At 43.7% G+C, this 19,767-nt stretch overlaps 1 long non-coding RNA gene across 1 annotated transcript in view; it reads right to left on the bottom strand.

Annotated features, from left to right (window-relative positions):
• Nucleotides 1-18,227, bottom strand: part of LOC102411776 — a 28,036-nt gene extending 9,809 nt beyond the window's left edge. The window contains exons 1-2 of the long non-coding RNA XR_006549685.2: nt 14,974-18,227; nt 9,511-9,613 (exon numbers count right to left, since the gene is read on the bottom strand). This is a non-coding gene — a long non-coding RNA (uncharacterized LOC102411776). The remainder of the gene's footprint in view (nt 1-9,510; nt 9,614-14,973) is intronic.
• Between the last annotated feature and the right edge of the window lie 1,540 nt (nt 18,228-19,767).

The raw sequence follows: 19,767 nt of genomic DNA on the forward strand, positions 1-19,767 counted from the left end.
TCATGGGGCAAAATAGATGGATATCTAAAGTGGATATTACTCAATACATATAATCAAAAGAAAGCAAGACTGGAGAAGCAGGAGGCTGAGATAAGTCACCCTAACAAAACGTCATGAATGGAGAAGCAACAAGAGCTTCATATGGGACTTTGCTGGTGGTCCAGTGGTTAAGAATCCACTTGCCAATGCAGAGGTAGGACATGGGTTTGACCCCTGGTCCAGGAAGGTTCCACATGCCATGGGGTAACTAAGCCCACGCACCACCAGAAGAGAAGCCACCCCAGTGAGAAGCCCAAGCACCACAACTAGAGACTAGCCTGCTTGCCCAAACTAGAGAAAGCCCACGAGCAGCAACGAAGACCCAGCGTAGTCAAAATTAAAAAAAAAATGGCTCTGATTAGTAGGAGGAGGATAAGAGCTGTTTGTTGCTACAAAATAGGGGCAAGGAAGAATATGTATGGAGCTCAGGTGACCCACTTGGGTGCTTTATGGTACTCCTTTTGTATGCCCTTAGTTGGGCAACAACTAAGAACGTATATGGACAAGTAGAGCACCCTCAGCCTGAGAAAGGTATGATTACCAGTGAGTCAGACCCCTCAGAAATGAGGGTTATGTTCCACCACCAGAGAAGACACTGAGACAAATGGAGATGATGGCTAGGGGCAAGGAAAATTAGAATGGATGGTGAAGAGGGGAGAGCCTGAGAACCAGCTGTGGCCCCAAGACCAACTGCAGGGCTGAGGACTATAGTTTATCCCACTAACATCCCCTTCTAAGTTTCTCTACAAGAAGAAAGGTACGTCAGAACCCTGGAGGGGCTGTTGCCCAGATGTGAAAGAAGGGGATCTGCATGATCCACGGGGGTGGGCTCTGGCAGTCAGGAAGATGAACCACTTGGATCGCTCATCAAGAAAGAACTTCCATCCATCCAGCTTCTGGGTGAATGACTGACTTGACCACCTCCAGCTGTAGCCTCGGTTTTTCAGCTGAGGCCACACTCTTGCTGAACAGCCCCTTAGACAATAATTGAACACGGTTGATTGACTAGGGCCTGACCTCTTGGTACCCAATCTGAATCCCCTCTAATTGGCAATCTTTGCTCTGGAGCCTCCTGCTGAGTGGGTCAAAACTTTGTCAGACCTGCATTATGTTCTGAGTCACTCCTTGTTCCATCCTGTTTTCTCCTCACTTTTCTTTGACAAGCTTCAGGTTCAAATCATGGTCCAAAGGGCTTTGCTTATCTTATCCTGCTTCCTCCCCATTTTTTAATTTCACAGGCATTTTTCCTGAATCAACTCTTTGCACTGTTAGCTTCTTAGAAGACTGACACAGATGGTTGTGAGAGATGACTTCCTCCCTGTGTGATTTTGGGCAAATAACTTAAACTCTCTAAGCTTCAGTTTTCTCACTATGAAATGGGGCTATTATTATCTCTGTCATTGGATTGTTGTGGGGGGGGCTTAAATATATAAAATATTTAAGAGTTTTATGAGAATTAAATGGGAGAGAATGAATATAAAATGTTTAGCAGACAACCTTGTACCTTTGGTAGATGTTACCTCTTAGGCTAATGAAGAGCTAAGGCAGACTATGAATGGGAACTCTTTAGTTTTCCTCCATCCTGGGGGAATATATTCATTTGCTTCTTGCCTGGAGAATCCCAGGGACGGGGCAGCCTGGTGGGCTGCCGTCTGTGGGGTCGCACAGAGTCGGACACGACTGAAGCAACTTAGCAGCAGCAGCAGCAGAGAGGATTGTTATTGTTTTTTCCCATACCATTAACAGCTTCACCTATGCTAAGCCAAGAAGGTTTTTAAAAAAGCAGAGCCCAGGGCTTCCCTAGTGACCCAGTGGTTAGGAGTCCACCTGCCAGTGCAGGGGACATGAGTTCGATCCCTAGTCTGGGAAGACCCCACATGCCACAAAGCAACTAAACCCGTGTGCCACAGCTACTGAGCCTGTGCTCTAGACCATAAGCTACAACTACTGAAGCCTGCACGCCCTAGAGCCGGGCTCGGCAACAACAGAAACCACCGCAATGAGAGACCTGCACACCAACGAGAGAGTAGCCCGCTCGCAGCAGCTAGAAAGCCTGCGCACAGAAAAGAAGACCCAGTGCAGCTAAAAAGGAATAAATAAAACAAAAATAAAGCTCAGTTCAGTTCAGTCACTCAGTCGTGTCTGACTCTTTGTGACCCCATGAATTGCAGCATGCCAGGCCTCCCTGTCCATTAGCAACTCCCAGAGTTCACTCAAACTCATGTCCATCATCAAGTCGGTGATACCATCCAGCCATCTCATCTTCTGTCGTCCCCTTCTCCTCTTGCCCCCAGTGCCTCCCAGCATCAGAGTCTTTTCCAATGAATCAACTCTTTGCATGAGGTGGCCAAAGTATTGGAGTTCCAGCTTCAGCATCATTCCTTCCAATGAACACCCAGGATTGATCTCCTTTACAATGGACTGGTTGGATCTCCTTGCAGTCCAAGAGACTCTCAAGAGTCTTCTCCAACACTACAGTTGAAAAGCATCAATTCTTCGGTGCTCAGCTTTCTTCACAATCCAACTCTCACATCCATACATGCCCATTGGAAAAACCATAGCCTTGACTAGACAGACCTTTGTTGGCAAAATAGTATCTTTGCTTTTTAATATGCTGTCTAGGTTGGTCAGAACTTTCCTTCCAAGGAGTAAGCGCCTTTTAATTTCATGGCTGCAATCACGATCTGCAGTGATTTTGGAGCCCCAGAAAATAAAGTCTGACACTGTTTCCACTGTTTCCCCGTCTATTTCCCATGAAGTGATGGGACCAGATGCCATGATGTTAGTTTTCTGAATGTTGAGCTTTAAGCCAACTTTTTCACTCTGTAATGGAGACAAATATATATATATATGGCCCACGAACAAGTAATGGTAATGGTTTCTAGAAATGAGATTTTGTATTGATACGATCATGACCATCAAAAGTGAGATGGACACTGAATTGTGATTATGTAACCAAATGCAAATCTACCCGTTAGAACATGAGGAACACGATACATTTTCCATATCTAAAAACTCTATTACAAGGGTGGGTAATTTATCCTTCTGCAATGAGTTCGGATATAGCATTCACAGGTCCATTACTGTGATATAGTTCAGTTTTCAATAACATGTGGTTTCCTTTGTAAATCAAAACTTTAAATTTGACCTCATTCTCATGTATAAACATGTGTACATCTATTTGGGCTAAAGTTTTCACAAAAGTAGGAAGAAAAATACCATTAGAAAGGTTCAGTTCAGTTCAGTTCAGTCGCTCAGTTGTGTCCGACTCTTTGCGACCCCATGAATCGCAGCACGCCAGGCCTCCCTGTCCATCACCAACTCCCAGAGTTCACTCAGACTCACGTCCATCAAGTCAGTGATGCCATCCAGCCATCTCATCCTCTGTCGTCCCCTTCTCCTCCTGCCCCCAGTCCCTCCCAGCATCAGAGTCTTTTCCAATGAGTCAACTCTTCGCGTGAGGTGGCCAAAGTACTGGAGTTTCAGCTTTAGCATCATTCCTTTCAAAGAAATCCCAGGGCTGATCTCCTTCAGAATGGACTGGTTGGATCTCCTTGCAGTCCAAGGAACTCTCAAGAGTCTTCTCCAACACCACAGTTCAAAAGCATCAATTCTTCGGCGCTCAGCTTTCTTCACAGTCCAACTCTCACATCCATACATGACCACAGGAAAAACCATAGCCTTGACTAGATGGACCTTTGTTGTCAAAGTAATGTCTCTGCTTTTGAAAATGCTATCTAGGTTGGTCATACTTTCCTTCCAAGGAGTAAGCGTCTTTTAATTTCATGGCTGCAGTCACCATCTGCAGTCATTTTGGAGCCCAGAAAAATAAAGTCTGACACTGTTTCCCCATCTATTTCCCATGAAGTGACGGGGCTGGATGCCATGATCTTCGTTTTCTGAGTGTTGAGCTTTAAGCCAACTTTTTCACTCTCCACTTTCACTTTCATCAAGAGGCTTTTGAGTTCCTCTTCACTTTCTGCCATAAGGGTGGTGTCATCTGCATATCTGAGGTTATTGATATTTCTCCCAGCAATCTTGATTCCAGCTTGTGCTTCTTCCAGTCCAGCGTTTCTCATGATGTACTCTGCATATAAGTTAAATAAGCAGGGTGACAATATACAGCCTTGACGAACTCCTTTTCCTATTTGGAACCAGTCTGTTGTTCCATGTCCAGTTCTAACTGCTGCTTCCTGACCTGCATATAGGTTTCTCAAGAGGCAGGTTAGGTGGTCTGGTATTCCCCTCTCTTTCAGAATTTCCCACAGTTTATTGTGATCCACACAGTCAAAGGCTTTGGCATAGTCAATAAAGCAGAAATAGATGTTTTTCTGGAACTCTCTTGCTTTTTCCATGATCCAGTGGATGTTGGCAATTTGATCTCTGGTTCCTCTGCCTTTTCTAAAACCAGCTTGAACATCTGGAAGTTCATGGTTCACATATTGCTGAAGCCTGGCTTGGAGAATTTTGAGCATTACTTTACTAGCATGTGAGATGAGTACAATTGTGCAGTAGTTTAAGCATTCTTTGGCATTGCCTTTCTTTGGCATTGCCTTTCTTTGGGATTGGAATGAAAACAGACCTTTTCCAGTCCTGTGGCCACTGCTGAGTTTTCCAAATTTGCTGGCATATTGAGTGCAGCACTTTCACAGTATCATCTTTCAGGATTTGAAATAGCTCAACTGGAATTCCATCACCTCCACTAGTTTTGTTCGTAGTGATGCTTTCTAAGGCCCACTTGATTTCACATTCCAGGATGTCTGGCTCTAGGTCAGTGATCACATCATCATGATTATCTGGGTCGTGAAGATCTTTTTGTACAGTTCTTCTGTGTATTCTTGCCACCTCTTCTTAATATCTTCTGCTTCTGTTAGGTCCATACCATTTCTGTCCTTTATCGAGCCTATCTTTGCATGAAATGTTCCCTTGGTATCTCTAATTTTCTTGAAGAGATCTCTAGTCTTTCCCATTCTGTTGTTTTCCTCTATTTCTTTGCATTGATCTCTGAGGAAGGCTTTCTTATCTCTTCTTGCTAGTCTTTGGAACTCTGCATTCAGATGCTTATATCTTTCCTTTTCTCCTTTGCTTTTTGCTTCTCTTCTTTTCACAGCTATTTGTAAGGCCTCCCCAGACAGCCATTTTGCTTTTTTGCATTTCTTTTCCATGGGGATGGTCTTGATCCCTGTCTCCTGTACAATGTCACGAACCTCAGTCCATAGTTCATTAGACACTCTATCTATCAGATCTAGGCCCTTAAATCTATTTCTTACTTCCACTGTATAATCATAAGGGATTTGATTTAGGTCATATCTGAATGGTCTAGTGGTTTTCCCTACTTTCTTCAATTTAAGTCTGAATTTGGTAATAAGGGGTTCATGATCTGAGCCACAGTCAGCTCCCGGTCTTGTTTTTGTTGACTGTATAGAGCTTCTCCATCTTTGACTGCAAAGAATATAATCAATCTGATTTCGGTGTTGACCATCTGGTGATGTCCATGTGTAGAGTCTTCTCTTGTGTTGGTGGAAGAGGGTGTTTGCTATTACCAGTGCATTTTCTTGGCAAAACTCTAGTAGTCTTTGCCCTGCTTCATTCCGTATTCCAAGGCCAAATTTGTCTGTTACTCCAGGTGTTTCTTGACTTCCTACTTTTGCATTCCAGTCCCCTATAATGAAAAGGACATCTTTTTTGGGTGTTAGATCTAAAAGGTCTTGTAGGTCTTCATAGAACCGTTCAACTTCAGCTTCTTCAGCGTTACTGGTTGGGGCGTAGACTTGGGATTACTGTGATATTGAATGGTTTGCTTTGGAAACAGAGATCATTCTGTCATTTTTGAGACTGCATCCAAGTACTGCGTTTCAGACTCTTTTGTTGACCATGATGGCCACTCCATTTCTTCTGAGGGATTCCTGCCCACAGTAGTAGACATAATGGTCATCTGAGTTAAATTCACTCCATTCCAGTCCATTTGAGTTCGCTGATTCCTAGAATGTCGACATTCACTCTTGCCATCTCTTGTTTGACCACTTCCAATTTGCCTTAATTCATGGACCTGGCATTCCAGGTTCCTGTGCAATATTGCTCTTTACAGCATCGGACCTTGCTTCTATCACCAGTCACATCCACAGCTGGGTATTGTTTTTGCTTTGGCTCCATCCCTTCATTCTTTCTGGAGTTATTTCTCTACTGATCTCCAGTAGCATATTGGGCACCTACTGACCTGGGGAGTTCCTCTTTCAGTATCCTATCATTTTGCCTTTTCATACTGTTCATGGGGTTCTCAAGGCAAGAATACTGAAGTGGTTTGCCATTCCCTTCTCCAGTGGACTACATTCTGTCAGATCTCTCCACCATGACCCGCCCATCTTGGGTTAGAAAATTCTAACTCAGATAAAAAAAATTTACCAGTCCAGTGCCTCTAATTGTCTATGATTGAGGTCTCTTCTGACTTTGTCACAGCTGAACTAAATTTATGGCACAGGGCATTTATTAAAGTGCTTATTACTTCCTCTGGTGAGTCTTTCAGCTAGTGGAATTTTAAAAGACATGTAACCTGAAGGATTTGCTTAATTATATTCTGTGTTTGATTTTAATGGAGAAACCAGTCATTACACTGCAGTGAGCCATGAGATAGAAATAACCATCCTTTAGAGGAAAGCTGGCACCCTTTTATGTTTAACTTGGTAATTTTCTGACAGCCATGCCACTTTCTGCCTCTGTTGCTTTTTCAATTAATTTTGAAGAAATTTCCTTACTATTGGTGGAGAGCGTGAGGATGAAAACTTCTCACCTCATGGGAACATCTAGATACTTTATTTAGCCTTTCCACCAAGAACTCACCCCCACCCCCAACTCAGATGAATGAATTCACAAATTGGAATGCACATGCTTTTTTTGAAAAAAATAAAAAAAAAAACACTCCAATTTAGTCAATTGGAATGAAAATGATTGCTCTTCCTGTTTCTTAATACTTGCTGACGCTCAGCTGTGTCCACCTCTTTGTGACTCCATGGACTATTTCCCACCAGGCTCCTCTGTCCATGGGATTTCTTAATATATCATCCTAAACTTCTGTTACAACCAGTGTCCTAACAATCTCCTTGATGATCAGTTGAATATAAAATCATAAAGACACACCTGATCCAAAAGAACAGTTAAACACATTGCCCTCCACATCTTCTACTTTAAAAAGACATTAAAGCTTAACATTATATACAGAGCTGACAGATTCCATACCTAGTCATCAGTTGCTATTTCGCAAAAGTAAAGCCACTGGCATGGCATATAACATTTCTTTTTGTTCCACTGCAACTCCCTGCAACTGTTGAGAAGCTTTTCCTATCCCTATATTTGCTTCCAGCACTGCACACGTTTTCTTCTCAGGCTTAAAAATAAATGTCAAGTTCCTGATCTTTTGTTAAAGATTCATTGCCAAAGATGGTTTCACAGCAGGAGCCTTCCTAGGGAAAGAGTTGGCTCACATTCCTGCTAAGAATGTAACCTGGAATGATGGAAAAATAATTATAATCAATGTCACAGAGCATATGGGTTTCTACCCAGACGGCTGCCAAATAGGACCTGCACTAATCTTTTCCATCCACTATCAGTCGGTTGACTCTAGCACATAAATTCCTCATATTTGGGTAAATGAAAGCCCAAAGCTCACACATATTTCTCCTATATCTGAGAGGTTTCGGAAAGAAATCAGTAAATGCCTTGCATTTCTTAAGCTTAGTTTCCATAAAACTACAGTTATTGTGTTTGGTGTCTCTAAACATAGAACTGCTTTATTTCTACTTCATCCTTCATCTTGGGTGATCCATGAGGTCAGTCCACAGATAGTGAAAGAACTGGAGAGAAATATATACACACACATTTTAAAAGCATTGTACTTGGGAGTGGGATGAATTGGGAGATTGGGATTGACACATACACGTTATTGATACTATGTATATGGGCTTCGCTGGGGGGCTCAGATGGTAAAGAATCTGCCTGCGATGCGGGAGACAGGGGTTAGATCCCTGGATTGGGACGATCCCCTGGAGAAGGGAGTGGGTCCTGGAGAATTCCATGGACAGAGGAACCTGATGAGGTACATACAGTCCATGGGGTCGCAAAGAGTTGGACACAACTGAGCGACTAACACTTTCACTTTCATCTACAGTAGATAACTAATGAGAACCTACTATTCCCTTGTAGCTCAGTTGGGAAAGAATCTGCCTGCAATGCTGGAGACCAGGATTCGATTCCTGGGTAGGGAAGATCCCCTGGAGAAGGAAATGGTAACCCACTCAGGTATTCGTGCCTGGAGAATCCCATGGACAGAGGAGCCAGGCAGGCTACAGTCCATGGGGTCACAAGAGTTGGACACAACTTAGCGACTAAACCACCACTACCGCTACGTAACTCAGGGAACCCTCCTTAGTGGTCTGTGGTGACCTAAATGGGGTGGGGAATCCGAAAAAAGAGGAGATATAGGTATTGCTGATTCACTTTGCTGTATAGTAGACACTAACACTGTAAAGCAACTATTGTCCAATAAAAATTAATTTAAAAAATAAAGCACTGTACATGTTGATGTGTGTTTCAGCTGGATACACCCCAACAGTATGTGTCGTTTCTAAAAGGGAGCTAATGCTGAGCTGATTAAATAGAAGCAGAAGCACCTGGTGCGTATCATTATGGAATAAGGTCCTGGGTGATTTAATTAAGATCTTTATTGTTATTTTTCCACTGAGCTTATATTTCAGTCTACCATGCATCCTGCTTTGCTTCTCTCAGGATATGTGCCAGGTGGTATGCAGTTCTTTTAGGAGAGAATTTTTTTTTCGTCTATGGAAACTCAGAACACAAAGAAATCAGAGGCAGATTTTAATTTTCCTTACAAGCTTCTGTGTTTCAAACATTGGAAGTCTTAGAACAATTTGACTCTTTCCTACACAGCGGAGAGAGAAAATCCAGCCTCTCTTAAACTAGCACTCTTTTATTTTCTAAGCATAAATAAATAAACATAATAAGTATATTGTATGCTTTTTTGTTACACAAAGCAGAGTAGACAAAAGGGGGACATTCCAATTAAATATTGGTAGCTTTTGTTTCCAATATTTAGGACATTTTAAGCAAAGAGAAAAATGAATTGAAAATGAGGTTGCTGTTTGCTATTACAGTGCTCCATTCACAGATCGAGCACTTAATTACAATAAATCCGGCAGCCGCTTCTCTGTCCTAAGGCCCCTCCGCTTCTATTGAGACATTCAATACAACTGTCTCACACTCTAAAATGATTTCCAGAGAGGAGTTTATGTTAATATTGTGAGTCCCCCCAGTCACACAACTCAGCTCTAGGTCTGACTGCTAGAGTTATAAAGATGAAATGACTTTCCCCCCACACACAGCGCTGTCATCTTTCAGGAAGACTTACATCTCACTTCTTATTTTTCCCTTTTTCCCCAGCATACATTTGTAAAACCTTACCAAAACTCCAAGATGGCCCATATCCTTGAAATCGGCTGGGTACAAGTATTAGTCAGCCATAAAAAAGAATGAAATCATGCCATTTGCAGCAACATGGATGGACCTAGAGAAGTAAAGGTGAAGTAAGTCAGACAGAGACAAATACCATAGGACATCACTTATATGCAGAATCTAAAATATGGCACAAATGAACACGTCTATGAAACAGAAACACACTCCCAGACACAGGGAACAGACGGTTGCCAAGGGAGGGACAGGGAGGGAAGGACTGGGAGTCTGGGATTAGCAGATGCAAACTATTGTGTATGGGATGGGAAAACAAGGTCCCGCTATACAGCACAAGGAACTAAACTTAACATCCCGTGATAGACCATAATGAAAAAGAAAATATATATATACGTATATACATCTGAGCCACTTTTCTGCACATTGTAAATCAACTATACTTCAATAAAATTTTTTAAAAATCAGCTGGTTGCAATTCTGTATTTGTAGAGTCAAATGAGTCAGGAATGGACATTCTCACACAACAACTGTTCGGAGCAGGATGGAAACTAGAACTCAGAGACTTAAAGCGTTTTGCTTCAGGAAAAGTTCTAGCTCTATTTTCTCTGTAATTGGTTTGAAAGAACCTAGAAATCAAATTTGCCAAATACCAGTCTCATATATTTTATGAGGATACCATGTTTCATAATTTGATTTATGGTTAGCCAGATAAGATTATAAGAGTTTTATTTTACTGAGTAGGCTGTGCTCTGCTTATTAATAATAAAAAACATCTCACCCACTCGTCCACTCTAAAGGCAGGCTTCAACGCCCTAGTGAATTGTGTTCCCAAGTTCATTACTTAGTTGGTTGTTTAGAAATCCAAATGGTTTTTTTTTTCCTCAGGCCTAATAGTGTAAGTGGTAATTAAATTCCAAGCATAAACTTAAAATCTGATTGCCCTCTAAGTCATAGGCGCAAGACCAGCCTGGGTTCCAGCTGCTAGGAGACAAAGTCTGTGCTGATTATTCTCCACACATCACCTGCTCTGTGCTCTGGAAGACTGGGCTACAAATGGATTCATTTCCCTGGTTCCCTGGCTTGACTTTGGCCAAGGAGGGGCGTGACTCAGAGATAAAAGAGTAGGAGAGAGAGAATGGGGTATTTCTTCATGGGTTCCTATCCCACTTTGCTGCCATCAATCTGGCAGTGGCTGTGTCCCTCCAAGACGACATGTCTAGCTGGCAGCCCCCCCACAGATTTAGTTCTCACTGGGCTCTGGGAACATCATTTATTCATTCCACTCCCCTGTCTGCCCCCCTACCCCGTCCCCTCCCCTTGTCTTGGGGGTATAAACCTCTCCCTGCTCTTTCTAGTCTTTGGTATCTCAGCATCCTAGTTCTCTCTCTTTTTAGAAAAATATTTATTTATTTGGCTGCACTGGGGCTTAGTTGCAGCACAAGGAATCTTTAGTTGCAACATGTGGGATCTAGTTCCCTGATCAGGGATGGAACCCAGGCCCCCTGCATTGGGGGCATGGAGTCTCAGCCCCTGGAGTACCACAGAAGTCCCCATCCTGGTTGTCTTAACCCCAAGCGTGCCTCAGGTAAAAATCTCTTCCTTAACATTTCTTCATTTGTACCATCTGAGTGGAATTCCATCCATTAAGACCTCAACTGAGAGAATGAAGGAAGAAGAGGAAGAAGAGTTTCTTATTCCTTTCTTGGGTTCAGAATTTCAGGCAGGATCATTCGTATATCTAACAGATATTAATTCATGTTCCTCCTGCATGCATGTGTGCTAAGTTGCTTCAGTTGTGTCTGACTCCTTGCGACTCTATGGACCCCAGCCCTCCAGGCTCCTTAATTCATGTTCCTCCTACATGCTACCAATTATGAATAAAACAGATATAGTCCCTGGCATCAAGGAATGTATGTTCCTAGTTGGGAAAACTTGGTAAATACACAAATGAATAAACAAAAGAGCTATATGTTCTGGGAAATATTAAGTAGGAAATAAACAGGGTACATTGATAGAGGACCATGGCAATTTTGGATAGGGTGGTCAGGGGAGGCCTTGCTGAGAAGATGACTTTTTTTTTTTTTTAGGAAACTAATTTTTAAAAAATTTTTTCTGAAAGCATTAGGAACTATGAAAAACAAGCTGAATATCTGGCCATATCAAAAGCAAAATACAAGTAAAAAAAAGTTGAGAAATCATGTTTAATCATAGAGAAAAATGTTTTAAAATATCATATTTAACACTTTCCTCCATAAACCACAACACTGAAGTGGACTTTAAGTAATTTTTTAAAATAAAAATTAAAAGAGAAAAAGCACTCCATTCCCACCCTGGAATCCCATCATATATAAAGTAATACACTCAAACGTCAGTGGACATAAACAACTGGTAAACCTGAAAATAAATCTTTCAGTGAATGAACTCAGATTCCAACAGAACACAGTACTGCCTTATGTTTGTGGAAGAGCTTTTGTCATACTTGCTGCTGCTGCTGCTAAGTCACTTCAGTCGTGTCCGACTCTGTGCGACCCCATAGACGGCAGCCCACCAGGCTTCACCATCCCTGGGATTCTCCAGGCTAAAACACTGGAGTGGGTTGCCAACTTAGGCCTTACCAAATGCAAATACAAAGAGGGATTAAAAACAAACTACTAAATCAAAATATTTCTGTAGAGTAGCAGCTTTCACAAAATAAAATGAACTTAATTCCATAGAATTGTATGCATATAGCCAATTTTATTCCTAGGGTCCCAGAGTCTTGTACTATGAAAATAAAAGTATCTTTGTCTTGGAAAAAGTCTGATGAAGAAACCAAAATCCTATTATTCATGTTCCCCCAATGATACTTAGAATGCTCTTATCATCATTTCAAGATGTGTGTGTGTGTCCGACTCTTTGCAACCCCACAGACTGTAGCCCACCAGGCCCTTCTCCAGGCAAGAACATTGGAGTGGGTTGAAACTTCCTTCTCCAAAAGGAACTATAGAAAGAAGAAAGTGAAGTCACTCAGTCGTGTCCAACTCTTTGCAACCCCATGGACTGCAGCCTACCAGGCTCCTCCATCCATGGAATTTTCCAGGCAAAAGTACTGGAGAAGGTTGCCATTTTCTTCTCCTCCTTTCAAGATAACTTCAACTTATTAAGAGTTAACATTCTAAAGATATATAAGGAAGTGCCAGCCTCATCTGCATTAGCAAAGTCCTTTCTCTATTCACAAAGCATGGGTGTGTCTGCTCATTCACCTCTGACCCTTTGCAACCCCATGGACTGTAGCCCACCAGGCTCCCCAGTCCATGGAATTCTCCAGGCAAGAATAATTGGAGTGGGTACCCATTTCCTTCTCCAGAGAAGGTGACATTTAACTGAGATCTCATAGTTGAGAAGGAAACAGCATTGTGTAAAGAGCTGGCAAAGGCAGGGGGAAATGTGTTTCAGGCAAAAGGAACTGAGGGGGTCGAGGCTGATAGTTGAGAACTTGGTGGGAAAACCAGGATGATGGCAGCTGTTTGACCTTGGAGGAAATTAAAGACATATTTACAAGGCACACGGGGCGCTGAAGGAAGGAAAGTGTGACTAGGGGTGGGGGGGAGCAGGTGGAGAGTGGTACAGAATGAAGTCAGACAGTTGCTCAGGGAATTCAAGGCAGGGCCCCGAAGGCCAGGATGAAGAATGTGGATTTTATTCCAAGTATATGGGAGGCAGTAAGAGTTGTTTTGGACTATAAGGAAAGCTGAGCACCGAAGAATCGATGCTTTTGAACTGTGGTGTTGGAGAAGACTCTTGAGAGTCCCTTGGACTGCAAGGAGATCCAACCAGTCCATCCTAAAGGAAATCAGTTCTGAATATTCACTGGGAGGACTGATGCTGAAGCTGAAACTCCAATACTTTGGCCACCTGATGGGAAGAACTGACTCACTGGAAAAGACCCTGATGCTGGGAAAGATTGAAGGTGGGAGGAGAAGGAGACAACAGAGGATGAGATGGTCGGATGGCATCACCAACTCAATGGACATGAGTTTGAGTAAGCTCTGGGAGTTGGTGATGGACAGGGAAGCCTGGCGTGCTGCAGTCCATGGGGCTGCAGAGTCAGACACAACTGAGCAACTGAACTGAACTGAACTGAGAGTCTTTTTTTTTAATTAATTACTTTTTGGCTGTGCAAGGTCTTTGTTGCTGTGCACAGGCTTTCTCTAGTTGTGGGAGGCGGGGCTTCTCTCTATAGTTTTGGCACGCTGGCTTCTCACCATGGTGGCTTCTCTTGTTGCGGAGCACCCGCTCAAGGTATGCAGTCTCAGCAGCTGTGGCTCATGGGCTTAGCTGCTCCACAGTATGTGGAATCTTCCTGGACCAGGAGGGACTGAACCCATGTCCCCTGTGTTGGCAGGCCGATTCTTAACCATAGGCCCGAGAAGTCCCAGGAAGCATTTTTAAAGAGCAAAGTGATATGGTCTGATTTCTCTTTTCCAATACATACTCTAGTTGCTCTAGGGAGGAGGGCTCCAGGGGAAAACAGGTAGAATCAAGCACAAGAGTCAGGAGTCAGAATGCTATTAAAATGACCGAGGCGGAAGATATAACTGCATTTTGTTCTAAAGAGATGGGAGTAGAGATGCAGAGAAGCAGACCTGTTTGAGTTTTTGTAGAGGCAGAGCTCATAGAATTTGGGAAGGACTAGGTATGGAGAGAGGCTTCCCAGGTGGCACTAGCGGTAAAGAACCCACCTCCCAAAGCAGGAGATGTAAAAGACATGTGTTTGAGCCCTGGGTCCAGATGATTCCCTGGAGGAGGGCATGGCAACCCACTCCAGTATTCTTGCCTGGAGAATCCCATGGACTGAGGAGCCTGGCGGGCTACAGTCCACAGGGTCACAAAGAGCCGGACACAACTGAAGCGACTTAGCGTGCACATGGGCAGGTATGGAGGAAGGCAAGGGAGAATCCAGGATGACTCCCAGTTTCCTGGCTGGGGCCACTAGCTGGGTGTTGGAGCTGTTTATGGAGAGAGAGAGAGAGACGTAGGATGGAAAGACTGTTAAGATGAAGATGAGTCGGATGGCAGGCAGATGGCTATCAGAGCCTGGGGCCCAGAAGGCAGATTTGAGCTGGAGGATCTTTTCTTTCCAGTCTCTTAGTGGTCAAGCAGATTTCTCAAGCCAACCTGGCTTAGGCCTAAAGGAATCTCCACCAGCCCTAGATATACTCCCTAAAGCTGGGGTTTAGATGTGAAGCCCCAGTTAGTAAAAAAGCATTCCTATACCTTGCCTTGTCATGAGTGCACATCGTTCCTTTGAAGATTTCAAATACAGATTTGAGAATTCTTAGGTCCTTGACCAAATTCCATCAGAATCTTTGCCTCCAGAGTTCCAATTTCAACATCATTTAATGGTAAATTTAAAGGATAGCCCCTGGAATCCAGTTTGGCTAATGTATAATAACGTCCTTGTGGGGAGGCACGTACCCATAGTAAGAGATAAGATTCCAAGGCTTATTCACTTCAGTTGTCATGGCAACAGCAACTAGGGCTCTGGAGGCAGGAAGAAGGAACAGGGAGGAGAGAGGAGAAACCAGAGGCTGTGGTGGCTGTTAGTCCTTGGGAGATAATTGAAGGCAGATATTTGTAAGTTGCATGGAGAGCGCACCCTGTAAATCCGGGGCAGTTAGAAGTACACAGGTTATGAGTAGACAGTTTGTTCATTTTAAGGACCAGAGATACATATGAAAGCTGTATAGACTTGGGGGCTAGAAGTACATCATGCACCTGTTTTACCCCTGTGCCCACTGTACTGCTTGGGGTTCCACGTATTTGAATGAGCAAATGAGATCCCCAAAGAAAAAATCTGTATTCTCCTTGTTTTGTATGGGTTCTAAAGTTGCTAGGTGAACAGATTCTTTGGGGAAAGATTCTATTTTTACATCAAAACCATCTTCATTATGGTTAGTGATTCTAAGGTGACACATCTGAAAGGAAGATTCACCTCCAGACCAAAAGACCAAGTCGGGAGATCTCCCTCTCTGGGTTGATGTTGGTGATCATTCACTAAACATGGATGGGATACCATCTAACTACGTACTCCCAATGAAGGTCCATAGTAGAACAGGCTTTGATTAGATTCTTGAGGTGATTACATTTTATCTACAAACTGAGAATCCTCATTCTGTTGAAAGCTACAGCAATGAGGAAAGGTGGTGGTGTGATAAAGAATACAGACAGATGGACAATCAACCCTAAAAGAGAAGGAAACCTGAGGAATGAAAATTTGTTCAAGGCACGGTAGTCTATCTGGTACAGACATGCTGACACTTACAAGGAAAAATCTCCAATGGTGTGGACGCTTTGATAACTATGTAAAATATCCCTCAAGACCTTTCATTTAACTTTGCTCTATTTTTTTTTTTTTTTTTTGGCTGCACTATTTCTTTGTTCATTGCAGCACGTGGGCTTTCTCCAGCTGTGGTCGAAGGATTCCTTTTGTTGTGGAACACAAGCTCTTAAGACACTCAGGCTCAGTGGTTGGGGTCCATGGGTTTGGTTGATCCCATGGTATGTGGGATCTTAATTCCTTGACCAGGGATCGAGGCTGAGTCTCCTGCATTAGAAGGTGGATTCTTAACCACTGGACCACCAAGGAAGTCCCTACTTTTGCTCTAATTCTGTCCTCACCAAGCAGCTAATTTACTGTTTTCTTTAGATGCTGAAGACAGTACCCTAGATGAGAAACGGGCGTATCTGATCACTGGAAAAGTATATCCTCCTCTCTAAATTGCAATGAGAATAACATTGAAACAAGGTCTCCAGCCTGCATGATTGGGGCCCTGCTGATTTCTCTGACCTCATGCTCCGTCTTCACTCTACGTTCTGGTCATGTGGATTTCTTTCCACTCCTGAAACACCTAAAACTTTCTCCTGCCTTCCAGTTTTACCTGTTAGCAGAGCTCTCCTCTGAGATCTCCCCATGGCTGGTCATTTCTTACCAATCAGGTCTCAGCTCATGAGTGCCCGCTTCTAAAAGGCCTTTCCTGATCTTGGTGTCTGTGGTTGCAACCTTTCTCCTTTGATGTCCATTCCCTCCCCGGATGACCAGTCACTAGCTACACTTAGCCTGTTTGATTTATTACTATGTGTCTTATTTGTTGACTTGTTTATTATCTGATTCTTAAACCAGAATGAAAGTGCAACACAGCTCCAGCCTCAGCAATAAGCAGTCAACACTCAATAAATATCTGTGAAATGAGCTGAATGTGGGGGAAAAATGAAGTATGAGTTGCTCTAGACTTGAGCATGCATGCGTGCCCAGTCACGTCCGTCTCTTTGCGACCCCATGGACTGTAACCTGCCAGGCTCCTTTTCCATGGGATTTTCCAGGCAAGGATATTGCAGCGGATTGCCATTTCCTACCCTAGGGGATCTTTCTAACCCAGGGATTGAACCCACATCTTCTGCATTGGCAGGCAGATTCTTTACCACTGTGCCACCCGGGAAGTCCTAGACTAGAGAGATACAAATAGAGTGATCTGAGGTATATGGACGTCCCCTTGGCCCACACTGTTACTTTTATAAAGCACCAATAAGGTGTAGTCATATGTCTTATTTTTGTTTGTTTTTGCATATTTCTTTTTCCCCACTCCCCTCTAGACTGTGAAAAACTTGGGACAAGGACCATCTGGTTCATTTTGACACTTGCAGTATCCAAATAAATGCTCACAGGACCCCTTATGGCCCTGCTGATGGAAACAGGCAATTCAGACAAAACTCAGAGACTTTCTGTTGAGTGATCTTGGCTTCACTGGCTGGACAAGTGCCTGCCAGAATAAGCAGTGTCTGCAAGATAAGAAAACAGGTATGTAAACAGGTAGCGGCAGCACCAAAACATAGCCTGGGGTGAGCTCTGCAACCCTGTCTCCTCTGTAGTCTCCATCACACCCTCCAAGTTACCCGCCAAAAGATTCCAGGCAATTCCCCAACCAGATTGCTGTCCTGAGCTCTTTCTGCTTAGAAAACCTAGAGCCATCTGGGTACATGGAAGTCAGACAGAAGCAGCTCCCACTTGACCCAAGTCCAAAAAGAGACTTATGAGAACAGGCCAGCTGAGAGCCAGGGTGCACCACGGAGGCACCATGAGGACCAGCGTCCAACAAAGAACGACTGGAAAGGACTGTTAAATGTTTTAAACATTGCCAAGCTGAGTAACATGACACTGAACTTGTTTTCTTAGCTCAACTATATATAGTTTGCATCCTGGAATTCACTCATACTATATATAGTAGAGTTTTATTCATGCACTCGAACTGATTATGTGTCCTGGACTGAAATGTTCCAGCAGCGCCAAAAATGAAGACAAAATGGAAATCTTCCCTGGACTTACGGGCATGTTCTTTGTGCCCACTGCCGACTTCGCTAATGCATGGCGGCAGCAGAAAGCTAATTGAGATCTGTCATGGAATAACAGGGCAGAGCCTCGCCTGGAAAGAATGCCTCCTTTCAGTCTTTTCCTTGAGGAGTACTTATTGATTTATTTATAAACTGGCTATGGTCACTGTTCAGAATTAATACACATTAAAGAAGGTTTAAAGGCCAAACAATGACCCAACACTTATAAGAAAAGAATCACACAAAGAGAGTTCGTTGTCTAACTCAAGACAGACAGTTCTATGAAACTGCCGACTGTAAATTGTTTCAGTCTTTGGGATGTAAACAATTTTTATTTAACTTTTGGTCTTCCTTGATTCGGAGAAGGCAATGGCTCCCCACTCCAGTACTCTTGCCTGGAAAATCCCATGGACGGAGGAGCCTGGTGGGCTGCAGTCCATGGGGTCGCTGAGGATCGGACACGACTGAGCGACTTCACTTTCACTTTTCACTTTCATGCATTGGGGAAGGAAATGGCAACCCACTCCAGTGTTCTTCCCTGGAGAATCCCAGAGACGGGGGAGCCTGGTGGGCTGCCGTCTATGGGGTCGCACAGAGTCGGACACAACTGAAGTGACTTAGCAGCTTCCTTGTTTAACAAGCAACTTTTCTGACCTGCTTTGAAAAATAAAATGTTCTCTGCCTCACGTATTTCAGGCCGAGAAACTCATTTTAATTCTAGAGTTGCAAAACTCTTTTTTAAAAAGCTACTTTTGGTTATCTTGCCACAACTGGAGGTTTCCCTCCATAGCTCAGTAGGTAAAGAATCTGCCTGCAATACAGGAGACCCGGGTTCAATTCCTGGGTCCAGAAGATTCCCCTGGAGAAGGAAATGGCAACCCACTCTAGTGTTCTTGCCTGAAAAATCCCATGGACGGAGGAGCCTGGTGGGATACAGTCCATGGGGTCGCAAGAGTCGGACACGACTGAACGACTACACACCAGCACCACCACTGGTCCTGTCTGGTGGGAGTGAGCACTGAGGGTCCCCAAGGGATGGCGGGGGTCTTCCTGATGGGGTGCTGTGGGGAACGTTTTGAGTCCAGCATTTGACATCCTTCCTGACAGACTTCCCTGGTGGCCCAGTGGTTGGGGACCTGCCTGTCAATGCAGGGGACACGGGTTCAATCTCGAGTCCGGAAAGATTCCACGAGCTGCGGGGCCACCACAATGAGAAAGAAGCCTGCGCACCGCAACTCGAGAGTGGCCCCTGCTCGCCTCAACTAGAGAAAGCCCGCACACAGCACTGAAGACCCAGCACAGCCAAAAGTAAGTAGAGAAAAATTAAAACAACAACAACAACCCTTCCTGACAATATACCTCGGTTTAAGCTTGGGGAATTCTCTCTTCATGAACTTCGCATGACGCTCACTTGTTCCTGCTTCCACAGTGGAGTATGTGACCGAGACGCAGCCAATGACGGCACGCTATCTCCTACCTTACCGTGATTGGTTGGGATATGGGCACATGGTTCAAAACAGGCCAGTCAAAGCCCACAAGACTCAATTCTGGGACTTTCATTGGAGCTCTTAGAGGAAAAGCGTAATTGGTTGTTGTGATGTTGCTAGCCTGTAGTGGCCAGGGACCATTGCGTTGGCAACTACAGAACAGAACTAATTCTAAGAAGCTGAGGACTGGATCCCAGTGTTTTCTAGTTTAATGCTTGAGTCAAGCTGTGCCTTAAGATCTATGCCTGGACTTTCTAGCTTACCGCACTCAATAAATTTCTCTTTTGCTGAGATCAATTTGAGTTGGGTGTTCTGTCACCTACATCAAATATAGGTGCCAAGAATTTAGTACCTGAGCAAAAGGCTGAGGATTCATAGGGCTGGTAGAAGCAGTTGG

This window comes from Bubalus bubalis, chromosome 3 (genome assembly GCF_019923935.1).
Source record: "Bubalus bubalis isolate 160015118507 breed Murrah chromosome 3, NDDB_SH_1, whole genome shotgun sequence".
In the NCBI taxonomy this organism is placed as follows: domain Eukaryota; kingdom Metazoa; phylum Chordata; class Mammalia; order Artiodactyla; family Bovidae; genus Bubalus; species Bubalus bubalis.